The sequence below is a fragment of the Solanum stenotomum genome, chromosome 3, assembly GCF_019186545.1.
Source record: "Solanum stenotomum isolate F172 chromosome 3, ASM1918654v1, whole genome shotgun sequence".
Lineage (NCBI taxonomy): Eukaryota > Viridiplantae > Streptophyta > Magnoliopsida > Solanales > Solanaceae > Solanum > Solanum stenotomum.
The window spans coordinates 61043851-61061597 of record NC_064284.1 but is presented as its reverse complement, the minus strand read 5'-3'; the positions used below and the strand labels follow the sequence as shown (position 1 = coordinate 61061597).

The 17747-nt window shown below is 36.4% G+C and overlaps 1 protein-coding gene and 1 pseudogene across 1 annotated transcript in view; both read right to left on the bottom strand.

Moving 5' to 3' along the window:
- The window catches only part of LOC125860450 (GPI-anchored protein LLG1-like), a 140806-nt gene that overhangs the window by 73086 nt on the left and 49973 nt on the right, over positions 1-17747 (bottom strand). The gene's annotated exons all lie outside the window — the stretch shown is intronic.
- On the bottom strand, positions 2186-4273 carry LOC125859129 (uncharacterized; annotated as a pseudogene).

Genomic DNA, 17747 nt, shown 5'->3' with positions numbered 1-17747 from the left:
AGGAGGACCTTGGTTGGAAAACCTCTTTTTGAACTTTGGTTTATCTTGGATTTCAAACCTAACCTTAGAAGAATTTCCATCATCGACCCTTGACCTCTTCAATTCTCTACCAACTTTCTTAAGCTTTTGCTCCTCAATTTGTTCGGCATAAACCATAAGACGAGAAATGTCCATGCTTGGGATTAGCATAGCCGACCTACATTCGTTTACCACAAGATCGGATACTCCCATAACAAATTTGTTCATTGTAGCTTTAGAGTTCGACACCAAAGTAGGAGCATGCTTGGACAATTGAGTGAACTTGAGGCCATACTCCTTCACACTCATACCCCCACTACAAGAAAAACAGTCTCTAAGGAAGGGAAATATGGTCCCTGAAAGTCAAAATCTGGTCCCAAATGAACATTTGAGACCTGAAAAATCTGGTCGCCACCCGTCTTAAAAGCTTCCTTCGCTATCGCTCAACAACGACGGGATAAAGAAACTAGTCGCTAATGGTTTTTGGGACGGGGATCCAAACTGGTCGCAAAATACCTTTAGGGACGTTATTTCTGGTCTCAAATAGACCAAATATATATTGAGAAAAATGTTTTTCAGGTCGGTAAAACTCTATAAGGACCACCAAAAACTAGTCGTAATAATCTTTAGAGACGATATAGATCTGGTCCTAGTAATCTCTAGCGACCATTAAAGACCTGTCCTTAGAATTGCTTTAAAGACGAGAACTATCTGGTCCTAGAAATACCTTTAGCGACTCACCAACCTCGTCCTAGAATAGCTTTGGCGACTATCAACAACCCCGTCCTAGAATACCATTAGAGACGAGCAACAAGCTGCCTGGACATAGATTGGCCTTTAGAGACCAACAATAATTCTTGTCCTTGATTGAGCACTAATACATTTCAACAAATATCGAATCGCTACTAAAAATTTTGCTACGAAAAGATGATATATATAGAGAAGAGACAGCGAAAATAAGATATAAAAGCAATTCATTACAATAAACTAGCTAGTTGACATCCTTGATATTGGTTTCAATATTTGTTTAACAAAAAAACATAGCTAACATTCTGAGTTAGACTAATTAACATCAAGTTTCGCATTAAATTTGTAGAAAACTAATAATAGTGAGCTCATTCATCTTCTTCTAAACTTGCAGGTATCTTGCACAGAAGAATGAACATAAGGTAGGCAAAAAATTAAAAGTTCCAATCTTCATCGAGTGTTTTCCAGAAACATCAACAAAAAAGCTGCAAGAAAATAAGAAAAAAATCCATTAGAAAGACTTTGAGATGCATTAACCGAGAATCTAATATCTATTTTAAAGATCTACAACTAAAATATAACTTCAGTCAGAAAATAAAAATGAAAGAAATGAAAAGGAAGCTTCCTTTCTTAGAAGTTTGGCAATGCCAAAGTCAGTAAGGTGTCCCATCATTTCGTTGTCAAGTAATAACACATTGCTAAGCTTAAGATCAAACTGAATAACTGGAACTGAGTAACCATGATGGAGAAATTCCGAAGCAGATGCAACGTGGAACATGACATTCAATTTCTGCATTATAGTTAAGCCGCGAGAACATAGCAACTAATTGTTTAAGCTCTTGTTTGGCATGTACACAAGTATCAGTGCTTTAAAATCCAAGTTACAGCAGCTGCTAATAATGATTTTGGTGAGATTTCTGTGATGAAGATTACGAAAGATTTCATATTTTCTGTCAAAGGTTCGAAATGTGCCTTCCATTTGCACATTGAAAATTTTGACAGCTACAGTCATCCTGTTACTGCCCTTTGTAAACAGAACTGAAACTTCAACTACCTAGAAAATTATTTACATCAAAGTCGTGAGTTGCTCTTTGAAGTTCATAGTAAGAAATTCTTTGAGGTGCTACCTCAGGTGACAATTGTTTTACCTCAGCGTCTTATCAACACGAAAACTATTGATGAGGCAGTCCCTATCACAGAGATAATAGAAGAGGCAACTATAATCCATGTCAATCTTCTTTTCTTGGACTTAGACTGATTCTTTGAATTAGAAGGACAAGTCGGGACATGCTTTTGACTGTTACCATACACCTTACTGACTTTGGCATTGCAGAACTATCTTCTCAGGAATTAAAAGCCTTCTTATAATAAAATAAAGTCAGGTATATTGTTACTTACTTGGTCAGCAGGAAAATAGTTGTCATTCAGTTGAAAAAGGTGATATTGTAGGTGGGGCATCTGAATGTTGAGCAGCAAAGAGTTCTTTCATTTTCATTATTTCTTTCATCGTATCTTCTAAGGTAGACAAACGATCATTCAAGGATTTGTTTTCCTCAATCAAGGATTTGTTTTCTTCATTCAAGAATTTGTTATCATCTCTAGTTGAACGTAGCGCGGACAATATTTCAGCCTTTGAAGAAGTCCCACCTTTCAAATCTTTCGCCTTTACTCCACCCCCAAATCCAAATACATGACTACGAGTTTGTGGTCCACAACATTTTTCAACAATCTCTATACTAGCTAGAGATGGATCTTCTTGAACTATTTCTTCAAGTTGAGCCTACAAAATATATAAAAGGACATTTTCTATCAAAACACATAACAATTTTAGGCTATTTACTTATTCAATTTACCAAACGTACATGTTTTTCAATTGCTTCAGGTTCAACAAACTTGTTATCTTTCTTACGAGTCTCAAAGAAAATGGTCGCCAGATCTGGTGGATTGCCATCTTTCCCACCCTTTACATCAAATTCAAACACGTCAAATAACATAAACCTCGTAAATACTCCATCAAGGAAAATATCTTTTTAACAATACCTATTGATAAATAATCTCTCGAATAGGTTTGCTACCAATATGATGAAGCATCCTCAGCTTAGATCGGTTTGTTGCATTCCTGATGCTTCTTGCCTGTATTTGTGAAATGATAAGCTTAATTAAACTAGTTATAACAAAATTGTTAAAACATAAGGCATCTCACGCCTGAACAAGCTTCAAGGTTGTTTCCTAGTAATAAACTTAAGCAGTATACATACCTGAAAACTTTCAGAAGTAAAATGTTCCTTTACTAACCATTCCCATTCTTTTTTGTCTACTCCCCTTGGGATATTCTTAAGAGACTGTTGAATTGGGTTATCCTTAACATATTTTGCATGTAAGTATCCTCTCCATTTGTTCCATAGCTCATTCATCCATCCCATGATATGATCACGATGATCATTCATGTCAACAGCCTCAAATTTGTGCTACAAAGGGTTCAAAAGAATCAAGAAAGGACAAAGCAGAGCATGATAGAGAAAGCAATACAAAGCAGAGAAAGAAATGGTAAAACTGACAGAACAAAACAGAGAAGAATATATTGCAAAAAACACAAAACAGGGGAAATTGCAAAATAGAGCTTTTTCTCGCTCTTACTGAAGTCTCGCTTCTCGCTTTTGGGATTGAAACGCTCACTTTTAATAAAACTGGACCATCTGTAGTTATGTATCATGATATACAAATCAACGTCAACAAAGAGAGAAACATTACAACAGATCCTAGTTGCAATAGAACAAGAACACATTCGTTGGACCAATATTATAGGCAGACTCTGTCACCTTCAAAATGTTATGAGACAGAGGTACCCATGGCACTTTTCTATTCGATATCTCGAGTAAATAAGATTTCAGTAACACATGAAAATGATGTGAAGCTTATGTGAATGAAATATTTGAATGGAGTTGAAATTTGTTACCTCAACAGCTGCCCACATGTGACTTAACTTTTCTTGCTTAATATCACTCCACGAGGCTACACCCAATGGACATATATTACGGTCATGAACAATTTTTCCCAAATGCCTCGAAAACAATTTGCTATTTGTTCCAACAGTTCAATTATTGTGAAATGTTACTTTCAGCTTTTCTCCGTTTTCAAGTGAAGCAACTTCTTTGCACATGTTGCTCCCTCGAACTCTTCTTACCTTTGTAGGATTAGATGAACCTACAATGCATAATTTAGTAAAACTATAGCAATTGAATTCAGCTTTAGAAATTAATAAGATATGGATTGTAAATACCATACCTTTTTCAGTTATTTGAGAGTGTTCTATAACCTGATCAATAGATGGAGGAAATGAATTAGTTTGCATATCCTTATTCTCAAGAATCATTTTATCCATTCTTTGCATTTCTTGACTAGACGACATGGTCGAATTCGCTCTTGTGCTTTTAGAAGGAGTTTTGATGTGTTGATTAGCATAAAGAGCACTCTTGTTAATACATCCCACCTCAGAATCAGAAGTCATCTAGTTGTTATGTTTCATTCCCATTCCTTGACTAGTAGAAAAAGTAGAGCTTTTAAGTCCTTGTCCTCGCCCCTTCCCTATAGAACCTCGAGAAATCAAATCATGTTACCAATACTTTAGCATAGTGCTTCAGAGAGGAAGAAGCAGAAAAAAATTGACAAGTACTTGCAGAGAAGATCAGATTGTTAAACAGAAAAAAAACATAGTGTAATAGAGAAATTGAAAATGTAATACAAAGAAGAGAAAAAATGGTTGCAGACAAACTTAGAACTTTTGTTTGAAAACACAGCAGATTTTCAAAATTCTTGTCTAGACTTCTTGTGTGTATTGCTTACCTAGATTAGTCGATGCATGAGCTGAAGGGTTAGTTTCCTTGTTCTCTTTCTCAAGATTGATGGAGTTCTTAGGTTTCGTTGCCATTCCTTGACTAGTAAACAAAGTAGAGTTTGTAAGTCCTTGTCCTCTGCCCTTCCCTACACAACATGGAGAAAACAGATCATATTATCAATGCTTTAGAATATTCTTTTTGCGAGCGAGAAACTGTAAGAAATAACAAGGGCTGGGTTTTCACTATCGACTCGCTTGAGCATTATTAGATTGTTACTTGTCTAGACCTCTTGGGTGTATTGCTTACCTATATTAGTCGATGCATGGGCTGAAGGGTTAGTTTGCTTGTTCTCTTTCTCAAGATCGATGGAGTTCTTAGGTATCGTTGCCATTTCTTGACTAGTAAACAAAGTAGAGTTTGTAAGTCCTTGTCCTCGGCCCTTCCCTACATAACATGGAGAAAATAAATCATATTATCAATACGTTAGAATATTCTTTTTGCGAGCGAGAAGCTGTAAAAAATAACAGCGGCTCAAAGAGAAGAGTAGATTTTAAGACAAAAAAAAAAAACTGAGCATTATATTGAAAAAATAACCAGATCACTGAATTGAGAAACAAAACTCTTACTTGTTTCAATTTCTTGTATGTATTGATTAACCAGATCACTAGATTGAGAAACAAAACACTTAGTTGGAAAATTTCTTCTCTCAGCCAAAGATTTAAGCCCTCGTCCTCGGCCCTTTCCAATAGCACCAGGTGCGACAAATGTATATCTGATAGTACTCTTCATAGATGAGTCAACCTCATTTTCAGTCTTCAATGGTTTCATCTTGAACTTGCAAAAAGAGCCAAAAATAAAAAATTAATAAGAAAATATTTACGACAATGTAAGAATAAAAGAAATCATGTCATCGTAAGTGTAACAGTGAATATATTAATTCATAAAAATATACTTCACCTCATTAGTTCTTTTATGTTTCTTTTGTGAAGGACTTCCTAACTCTACAATATCATCATGCATTTGTTCCACAATCTCATAGGAATTACGAGGTTGAGTCTTTCTCACTACTTGCCAACCTTTATTGGAATTATCATTAGCATAAAACACTTGAGATGCTTGGTCCGCTAAAACAAATGGCTCATTTGTTTTCAAGAACCTATCCGGATTAACACTCACGAAATCATACTCATCTTTCGTAACTCCTTTTATTTCATCATACACATCAAACCAATTACAACGAAATAACATCACTGTTCTATCCATGACAAATTGCAACTCAATCACATCTGTTAAAACTCCATAGTAATCAAGGTTCTCACTATCTTTATCATTCTCACCCAATACAACGACACCACAATTTTGAGTCCTTAACTTTTTATCATAATCTTCTACATGAAATCTATATCCATTTACAATGTAACCATTAGAATGCGTCGAATATCGGGTAGGACCGCGTGAAAGTGAGAGAAGATCTTCCCTGATAATACTAGCATCTCCTTTATGCAATTGTGCAACCTATCATCAAGATTAGGATGATTACTTTAGAATGAGTATTACAATATTAAAATATCAAATTTTATGTTTATGTATTACTCACCCTATCTTTAAACCATTCAATAAATTGTCGATTCCATTCTACATCAGACAAGTGGTGAGCATTCTCATGAGTTTGTGCAAACTCTCTACAAAATTGAAGTGAACCATAAATTTCATATAAAATGAAATAATAATATGGAAATAATAATGTGAAGACTTGAAAGAACTCTCCATACTCGAGATATGGTAAGACTTCATCACAATTCTTCAGTATGTATATGTGTGCTTGTTCTAATTCATCTGCTTCAAGCTCAAATGGAGTTTTAGCTCCTAAAGTTCTTCCAGGTTGACAAAATAGTGATAAACCTCCATTAGATTGCTTTAAACCTCCATCATAATTTCGTTCAGGCCGATTAAATTTTGTGTCAATTCTATGCAGATACCTTGAGCATAAGGTCATACATTCATTTGCAATGTAACCCTCTGCAATACAACCTTCAGGACACGCCCTATTACCAATGAAAGATTTTAGAAAATATAGCCATCGTTCCACAGGATACATCCATCGATAATGAATCGGTCCAGCAATCTTAGCTTCAGTAGCTAAATGAATAGGTAAGTGAACCATGACATCAAAAAATGAAGGAGGGAAGACCTTTTCTAACTTGCAAAGTGTAATGGGAATTTGAGCTTCAATATGCTCCAAGTTATCAATTCTCAACTCCTTTGATCCAAGAACACTAAAAAATAAAGATAACTCAATAAGAGGTTCACATACTTCTTTGGACAACATACCACGAAGTGCAAGAGGGAGTAAATGTTGAAGAAGAACATGACAATCATGACTTTTCAACCCAGATATCTTGTGATCTTTCAGGTTCACACATTGAGAAATATTAGATGAAAATCCATCAGGAACCTTTAGATTTTTTAGGAAAAGGCATAACTTGTGCTTCTCTTCTGGAGACAATGTGTAACATGCAGTTGGAACTTCAATTTTCTCCCCCTTTTGGATAGGGTGCAATTCTGGCCTAATGTTCATTTCTTGCAAATCTAACCGAGTTTTAATTGTGTCCTTGGTCTTTCCTTTGACATTCATGATTGTCCCCATAATATTATCACATATAGTTTTTTCAATATGCATAACATCCAAATTATGTCGCAACAACAGACTCTTCCAATATGGAAGTTCAAAAAAGATACTTTTTTTGTTCCAATTATCATTTCGATTTTCATGTGATATCTTCTTCCTTTTCTTTGGATCCTTTGATAATTGTTGCCCTTCAAGATCCTGCACTTGATTAAGTATCTCAATACCAGAACGCATGTGTGGTGAGGGTCTTCTCTCCTCTGTACCATCAAATGACTTCTTGTCATTCCTCCATTTGTGATTATGAGGAAGATAACGTCGATGACCCATATAACACTGTTTCTTACCATTAGTTAATCGAGTTGATGAAGTATTTTTATTGCAACATGGACATGCCAATTTTCCTTTTGTACTCCATCCAGATAAATTTCCATATGCTGGAAAGTCATTGATAGTCCACAACAAAGAAGCATACAACTTAAAATTCTTTCTAGCTGCCGCATCATAGGTCTCAATACCAACTTCCCACAATTCTTTCAATTCCTCTATTAAAGGCTGAAGATATGTATCAATTGCATCTCCTGGGCCATTTGGACCAGGAATAAGCATTGACAAAATAAAATTTTCTTGTTTCATGCACAACCAAAGTGGTAAATTATAAGGAATAAGGACCACAGGCAAAATGCTATGTGAGGTTTTTGAATTTTGGAATGGCTGAAATCCATCACTAGCAAGTCCAAGTCGAACATTTCGAGGCTCGGCCGCAAATGAAGGATAAAGTTCATCAAATGACTTCCATGCCATTGAATCAGCTGGGTGCCTCATTATTCCATCATAAACTCTTTTATCCTTATGCCATGTCATAAGAGTAGATGTCTTTGTAGACATAAACAACCTCTGAAGTCTAGGCTTTAAAGGAAAATAGCGTAAGCTCTTTGATGCTATCTTTTTTCCTTTTTTATTCCTTGTTTCCCCGCTATGTGTAGCTATCTTCCATCTAGACGCCCCACAAACTTTGCAAGAATCGAGTTGGCTATCCTNGTTTCTTACCATTAGTTAATCGAGTTGATGAAGTATTTTTATTGCAACATGGACATGCCAATTTTCCTTTTGTACTCCATCCAGATAAATTTCCATATGCTGGAAAGTCATTGATAGTCCACAACAAAGAAGCATACAACTTAAAATTCTTTCTAGCTGCCGCATCATAGGTCTCAATACCAACTTCCCACAATTCTTTCAATTCCTCTATTAAAGGCTGAAGATATGTATCAATTGCATCTCCTGGGCCATTTGGACCAGGAATAAGCATTGACAAAATAAAATTTTCTTGTTTCATGCACAACCAAGGTGGTAAATTATAAGGAATAAGGACCACAGGCCAAATGCTATGTGAGGTTTTTGAATTTCGGAATGGCTGAAATCCATCACTAGCAAGTCCAAGTCGAACATTTCGAGGCTCGGCCGCAAATGAAGGATAAAGTTCATCAAATGACTTCCATGCCATTGAATCAGCTGGGTGCCTCATTATTCCATCATCAACTCTTTTAACCTTATGCCATGTCATAAGAGTAGATGTCTTTGTAGACATAAACAACCTCTGAAGTCTAGGCTTTAAAGGAAAATAGCGTAAGCTCTTTGATGTTATCTTTTTCCCTTTTTTATTCCTTGTTTCCCTGCTATGTGTAGCTATCTTCTATCTAGACGCCCCACAAACTTTGCAAGAATCGAGTTGGCTATCCTCCTTCCAGTATAACATGCAATCATTAGTACAAGCATCAATCTTGTTGTAAGAAAGGCCGAGTTCTTTAATTATCTTCTTTGCCTCATAATATGAGTTTGGCAAATTGGTGCCATCCGGCAACAACTCCTCTTTCAACATTTTCAATAACATTGTAAATGACGCATTACTCCAACGACCCATACTTTTGATGTGAAGCAATTTAATCAAAGAGGAAAGCTTTGAAGCTTTGGAATTTTGATATAGTGGTTGCTCAAAATCCTTCAATAGGCTATAAAATCTTTTTGCTTCAACATTTGGTTCCTCCTCAAGTAAATCGTCACCATCAGTGTGTGTAGTTCCTCCATCAAGATTAGGATATAAATCTCTCAATAGTTCTTCTACTTCATCCTCACTCTCACATTCTTCTACTTCATCACCATCTTCAGATTCAAATTCAAATTCATATTCAGATTCTGACAATGGCTTACCGAAACGTTCTCCATGGTGATACCAAAAAGTATAATTCTTAATTATTCCATATACTTGCAAATGTGTCTCAACTGTTTTACGAATTCCTAAAGTTGTATTGTAACATTTGACACATGGACATCGTATTTCATATTCTTCTCCTGTTTTCTGAAAAGCATAATCCAAAAACTTTTGCACGCCTACTAAATAGGTTTCATCGAGTCGATGGTCAACTAGTTCCATCCATTTCTTACTCGGAGCCATAACCTTGAAAAGTACATAAAGGTTAGATTAAAAAAGATAAAGGATAAAAAAAAAATACTAAGATCCATACAACTTGTTATAATTAGATGCACAAAACAGAAATGTGTGTTATGATTGATACACCACTGGTTAAAACGTATACTGTTTGTCTAAAAGTATTATTCATGTTGTTCCATTTAACTCATCTTAAGATAAGATCAAATGGAGTATCTAATTATTTGACAGAGAGGCTTATTGTACAGCTCACTCAACTCACATGTGAATTTTGGATTCCAAAAATGAATAAATACATTTTTTAACAAAAAAATAATCAAATTGCACTAACAAACATAAAAGATTATTTATCTTAAAACATGTAATCTTCTGTAGCTTTGTACTTACACGAAATAGTCTCTTGTGATTAAAAAAATTCTTATTGGTAGTCGCTTGTGATTAAAAAGTCTTGGCTCATAACTAACTTATCTTAAAGTTAAGAATTACTTAATCGCATCCTCAAACTAATACATAAAGAAAGAATCAAGAAAACTTGTAATTCCAACTATATGCTACATTGGTTATAAGTCAAAACTCATAATACAGGTGAATGTTTATTTAAGTTTGAGAGTTAAATTTAAATTCATATATATATTTCAGTCATGCAGTTGCGCATAGTATGATAGGATTAATATAAAATCCTATCATACTCGATTTATTAGTCATGCAACTGCGTACAGTGGTTTTGGCTCTATGTAGGGTCATGGGTAGCTCATCTCTTAGCTAAGAACCTAAGACATGATGCTACAGCAGCCGAGAAAATGACTCTCTTTATTTCTGGAACATGAATCTGTTGACAATCGCCTATGAACTTGAGTGGTTTATGTCATCTATTATATGTAACTGTACTTTTACTATGAAGACTATTCTTTGAATCTATAGTGTCTTTTTTTTTTTCCTGTAGCAAATGATACAACTAGTAACACAGGTGATTGGGTTCTTTAGAACATAATAATCTTTTTTTTTGGTTTCCCACTCCGTGTTCAGTATCCGTTTTAGGGCACCGACTAATTCAGACAACTGTTGTGTAAGACTCATTAAACGAAGATGTGCTCTATACCAAATTTTTTTCCATTTTCAGGACTCAAAGTTAAGCTTCTTGTTAAGGGTTGAGGAATTATATCCATCCTACCACAATCCCGAGTGACAAACAAGATAACCGTATTGAACCTCATCTTCCTGATGATATGAAGTTGTACAGTTAAGACATCCGACATGNTTCCATTTTCAGGACTCAAAGTTAAGCTTCTTGTTAAGGGTTGAGGAATTATATCCATCCTACCACAATCCCGAGTGACAAACAAGATAACCTATTGAACCTCATCTTCTTGATGATATAAAGTTGTACCGTTAAGACATCCGACATGTTAAAAAATCTAGAGTTACTGCATTGAGTTTTGAAACATTTCTTCTATTTATCATCAGATGTCCAGTTGGAGAGATTTCATGAAAGGAACAAAGAGGGTAAGACTGTTATTACCTTATATTGCAGGTTAAGAAAGGAGAAATTTGGCCTCCAAAGTTGAAAACAGAAGATCCCAATAAATCTTACGTTCAACGACCTATGAAACGAGGTTAAAAACATATACTCAATTAGTTCTGTTTCAGTGATATTTAAAGCTTGAACAGGCTATGGTGGAGCGTAAGCTTCACGCTTATATCAATTTGTATCAGTAGCACACTTCATTATTCTGCAGCAAAATATATTTAGCACCCTATTTTAGATGTATATTAAGCTAGACAAGTACATATATGAGGATACCTTAATTATTGCATTTGGCATAGATTTCTGTCTATGAATTGAATCCTGATAGGGCTATTCATGATATGTTATATGCATATACGACAGGTGAAATAGGAGTCACCATTGTGGAGTTTTATCTATGGAACTTGATTGTCCATTATAGTGGCGCTATTTTTCAATTACAAGAGTTAAAAAAGAGGAATAACAAATAGAGTAACTTGAATACAACAATGAAAAACGACATCAATAAAACATATAGAAGAAACACAACAACTGGATTGGAAGAGGAACAAACCTGGAATTCTGTTTCGAGCAAAACTGGGTGGAATTCTGTTTTGAGCAGAGCAACAACGACACAAGCAAAAAGACGCGATCGGGAGATGAATGTCAAGATTAAGCAGGAAGAACAAAAAGAGCAGCTTGAATACAACAATGAAAAAATGACATTAGTAAGAGAATTGTCTTGGTGAGAATGGTTCTGTATCTCAAGAAAACTGATTGCAAGCAAGGTAGGACTGTTGTTATTGTTGATTAGCTACCAAATTATCTGCATCCTTAATTTCTAGGCTATTACTCCCTTTTTTTATGAAGGGTTACCCATAGTTATTATTTAGATTGCTTGATAGAACAATACTCTCAATATGGCCTATATACAGCCTGAATGAAATTAGATTGGCCAGTTTTTTGGAGATATCCAAGAGATGGAATGCACAGCAAAATGCAATGCAGTTGAATCAAACCAGGTTATATGTGTCTTAGTATATATGTTGCGTTTTCACATGCATATACAGTTGAATCCCACATAATTGATTAACTGAACAAATGATTGACGACTATAATCAGCAAACCTGGTGATTATCATGCTCCATTTAGTTTTGCTGGTTGGGAGTACAGATGAAATTTTAATAGTTCAGATTGAGACTAAAGCAAGTGCAGCTATAGAGGTGATTAGTAAACCAGTCATTCCAAATACTTATTTTTCTCTGGCGTTATTCCAGAGCAGGTGGATATATGAATTATATGATGTGACTCGATCGGAAGAGGAACAAACCTGAAACTCAGTTTCGAGCAAAGCTAAGGTGGAATTCTGTTTTGAGCAGAGCAACAACGATACAAGCAAAAAGACACGATTAGGATAGAGGAACGTCAATATAAGATTAAGCAGGAAGAACAAAAAGAGTAGCTTCAATACAACAATGAAAAAATGACATCAATAATATATATAGAACAACTCGATCGGAAGAGGAACCAACCTAGAATTCTGTTTTGAGCAAAGCTGGGTGGAATCCTGTTTTTAGCAGAGCAGCAACAATACAAGCAAAAAGACGCGATTAGGGCAGAAAAACGTCAAGAAACGTCAAGATTAAGCAAAAAACGTGAAGAGGGCAAAGTGATCACCTTGATAAGTTGCAATGGCGATATTAGAGCTCAAACTAGGGCATTAGGCGAGGGGACGCTGTATTTTGAGAAAAAACAGATCGATGGACTTTTCGTTTACCTAGCTAGCTTCAGTATACTTTAGCGCTTAAAATTTTGTTGAAAATGAAAATTTCATTTTTTTTAATATTTTAATATAAAAAATGGCGGAACTTTTCTCCCGCTCTAGGCCCTCAATATAATTTGGGACCAGTGAATTAATTTTTTAAGGACTAGATTTAATACCTTCTCTATAAAATGTACAAATAAGGACCGAAATATAATCTCGTCTCAATAGATATACTTTTAGAGACGTGATAATTCACTCGTCCCTAAATGTTGGTCTTAAATAAGGCTTTTTCTTGTAGTATGAATCCCACAGGGAGTGGTACGTGTTTAAGATTCAATAGGAAAATGTGAATTTAGTAAAATCAATTATAAGAATAGACATTATCGAATAAAAACATATTTCAAGTCAGGAGGTGACACAAATGTCAAACGAGAGGTTTTGGTTTGAAATTATCAACTACAACAACAGTAAACAATACGAAACTACAAAATTGAGACGATTTCTTGGGATGTGATTTGATTACAGTCTAATACACACAAATGAGGAATTGCAACTGTTAGAAAATAGCTAGATATTAGTGAGTAAGCTAGACTATAGAGGAGGTAAATTTTCTCTCGAACAATTTACCCCGAATCAAGTCGATTCCCTCGAACATCGACAAGCATGCAAAATAAGCACAACCCACACTTAGTCCATTCACTCTCTCGAGCTGAATGTGTGGAATTGGGTTTAGGATTCACTCTCTCGAGTTGAACCCATGTCAACCCAATACCCACAGAACATCAATCAATAATCATGGTTATAAAATATCTCTCTCGAGCAAGCCAAAAACACAAGGGTAGAACTGCATTCGCAACTACAATTCTTAAATTAAACCACAATTATTGATTGAACTCAGTTCTAAACAATATTTGAACTAACAATTAGCAATACCCATAAACTTAATAAGCCCATAATCACATAATCACACCCCAAGAATTGGTGTTTTAGTTAGACATTAAAAAAAGATAAAAATCGTTACCAAATTGAGTTTCCATCAACTAGGTAAGATTAATTCGTGTTTACAATGGTCCAAGTAGAAAAATCTCAAAGACCCAATTCAAATTTCTCAAAAGTGAGAAACTTCAATTCTTCAATGTTAAGGAAAACTCGTCTCTCTATTCAGAATAATTACAATTCGAAAAATGAAAATTAGATGTAATGGAAATATGATAAAATTTGATACTTAACTAAATGTTCAAAAATGTATTTATAGTCGCCAAAAATATGTTGCGAAGAGTCACTCAGCGAAGTATGTCGGGCTCGCCGATCCACCCTTTCGTCAATTCCATCGCCCTTCTTCTTTGGACTTCAGCATCCTCAAGGTCTGTAACTTTGAGCGATCCAATAATGCATCGCGGAACCACTCCGCGATCTACCGACTTCTCCTTTCTCTCACCAACTTGATTCTTTCCTTCAGGGCTTGACACACTGGAACTTTAGGCGATCAAATAGCCATTCGGTGACTCGCCAAGTAGACTTGGTGATCACCGAAAATTCTTTTCTTCATTCATTCAGCTAGCTTTGTTCCTTTTTGCAAATTAGTGTCCTTGCTTTGTTCCTCTATACATATACCTGAAAATCAAGGGTTTTTCATCAGTTATTGGCACAAAATAAGCATTTGAGGACACTGAATAATTGTAAATAAAACCCTAAGTGAGTCCAAATCTCAGACTCATCAGCACCCCTAACTTAAACTTTTGGTTGTCCTCAAGTAAAACTCAAGTTCAGCAACTCAAGAAAGGATGTCTCAAACAGTGATACACAAGACTCAACCATGAATGCACACAACAAGACTCAACATACTCATACAAAGATCAATTGTGCACTCAAAGGTTCATGTTGTGACTCACCATTATCAAAGATTCTCAAGTTCACAATACTTGCTTCAAATGCAAGTTTAAGCTCAACAAAGGTACTCAAATTCCCTCACACAAATAATGATTCCATATTCACACACTTTTTTCAAACAATTTATAGTTGCGGAATCACAAACAACTCTCACACTCACAAAGATGAACACATATATGACTTCACCCATAGGTTTGCCCTTATTTTCCAACCAACATTCGTTTCAGCTCACTCAAGATCAAAAAGGTCTTTTGAAGGCTTGTAATGGGGCGGAGTGTAAAGGTATGGTCAAATAGGCTTATTGGCTGCTATCTTCATGAAACGTGGTTGGAACAACACTTTATTTCCTTTTCTTCAACATTTTCACCCATGCTCAAAAGTCACCCCATATTCAGTTCTAATAGAATACCGGACACCACATTTCTTTTGCACTTTCACAACTTTATTTCAAAACTTTTTCATTTTTTTCTTTTTCATTGGTCTTTTATTTTTCTTTTTTTTAATGGAGGGGTTCCATCTTGCTCAAAATCATGGATCATGGGGGACTTCTTTGCACTTCTTGATTTACCTTCTCCTTTCACCACACCCCCAACTTAGGTTTTTGGCCTAAGTTGGCTATTCAAACAAACCACACTTCATGAGGATTATGGTTGAATGGATAAAGAGAGGTCTCTTTTGCTCAAGTTTCTTCCAACAAAAAGGATAAGGCTCTAAAAGGAAGTTCAAACAAGGTTCACACACTCATAAGGTTGGCCACAAAAGAGGTATATTGTCAAATTGTTTCACATTGTTTCCTAAGATCATTTCAAGAGCTCGCATCACTTAGTCAACCAGACCAACGGGGCAAATTCTAGGTGTCATCACATATGGTTCACAGTAAGCTCATCACACAAGGAATCGGCACCATTATCAAACAAGACTCCACACTTTTGCTAGTGTGCAATGTTCATCTCAAGAGACTCATTCGATTGTCGGCTACTCACAACGAGATGGAAAGAGTTCACACATTATCTATGCAACTTCATTTTGCCTCATCATAGCCTCACATTCATTTTTGTTCAATTGAGAGCACTATTCGAGTCATCGGTATTGATCATGACCGACACTTAAATTCGCACAAGAACACCCACATTCAAACACAACAAGAGGTGGCAAATTTTTTAGAAAAGGTCAAAACTATTTGCATTTAAAATATGGAGCTACAAGCTCAAACATCCATAAAGCAGTGTGAAAACACAATTTACAGCACAAAGATCCAAAATATATACAAAAAATATAATCACAATAGGTGGGTATAGAAATACCTCACCCCACCACAAACAAAAAGCAATATGTCCTTAAATGCAATAAAATACTAAAATCAATACGAGCGACAGAGAGGGAGGTAAGGAAAAGTCCTATCTACGAAGTCACTCCATCTGTCAGTGCAACAGTGCCCGGTGTAGCATTAACACTGCCAGCTCAACTAGGGCCTGCCATACACGTCTCTGTCAGCGATGTCTGAATCACTGACTGTACAATTGTCTCCTCCAGACTGGAAAGTCTATATAGATGTTCTTCTCTCGCACCTCTATCTTCTTTTCGTCGGTCTTTGCCTTCAATTCATTAGCTGCTACATCATCCATCGGCGCATCTCCAGTGGTGACTGGAGGAATCTCAAAACTGACCGGGGCATCCACATCATTAGTTTCCTACAAAATTGAAGTAAAATCTGTGGACTTCAAGTAGTCCACATCCTTCTTCAAACTAGTAACCTCGGCTTTAAGAGTCGTCACCTCTGAAGTGGCCCCCTGTCTACTGTCAGAATTCTCAACTCTTGTTGTGAGAGTGTTAATAGATGCTCGTAGGGCTATCAGTGCAGCTAGTATTGGACTCTCGATCATCCATGGTAATGCAGCCTCCAATTGAGTAACCCTCATATCTGCCAAATGGGCTAAGTGCCCCATCTTCAGGATCATAGCCTGAGTAATCCTGGTGGGCTGAGAAGTGGCAGAAGTACCAAGAGCCTAGGTGGAAGAAGTGGGAGAACATGTATCTAAAAGCCCAAAGGCCATAGTAGGCAAAGATGCCTCTGCAGGAATCATCTCTACATTAATCTCTAGGGATGTGTTGCTCTCCTCATATATGCTTCCTCTCGAGTGTACTCGGCTTCTATATGTTGGATGTCTGTGGAGGATGTAGGAGTGACCTCAATATCCCTCTTCTCATATCGAGGGACTCCAACATGCCGGTACAACTCTGTAATCAAAATCGAGAAGGAAAGGGATGTCTTATGATGTTTGGCCTCATGGCCATCTCCTACTTCATAATCAATCCCAAGTTGAGCAGATTATTTGTTATGATTGACCATAGTAAGGTTGCTTTTGCATGACTGAGGATGGACTCATTTTGTTAAGGCATGATGGAGCTGCTGATGAATCCGAACTAGTAACGTGCAACTACATTCAAGTCCTTCTTCTCTATATGGACTCTTACCTCAATCGACCTTGGGGTGGTGTCAGAAATGAGGGGGCAAGCCATCCCTTTAGGTCATCCAAGGACTCAGCTGTCGCCAGGCCCTCATATTCATGCTCGAACCATGTGGTTCTTTCAAAGACAATGTTTATGTGATAACTGCTACACCCAACTACTTTTCCTCAGACCATGACAGACTTCACTGGTATGAAGGCACTGGCTTTCTTCTTCCCCTGAGGAACTAGATCACCATAAGTAAAATAGAACTCACGGCCCCAGGTGGGGATATATGGGCCTCGGGGCTTAGTGAAGATATCGAATCTATGCCACCTAAGTGTGTCCAATAACATAGAGTGCTTGCCCTCTACGCCCTCTGTAGATAGCAACTTATCCTCTAGAATTGTCCTCAGTCCCTCAGCTTTCAATTTGTTGAGTAGCCGGGGAGGAAGACCTTGTAC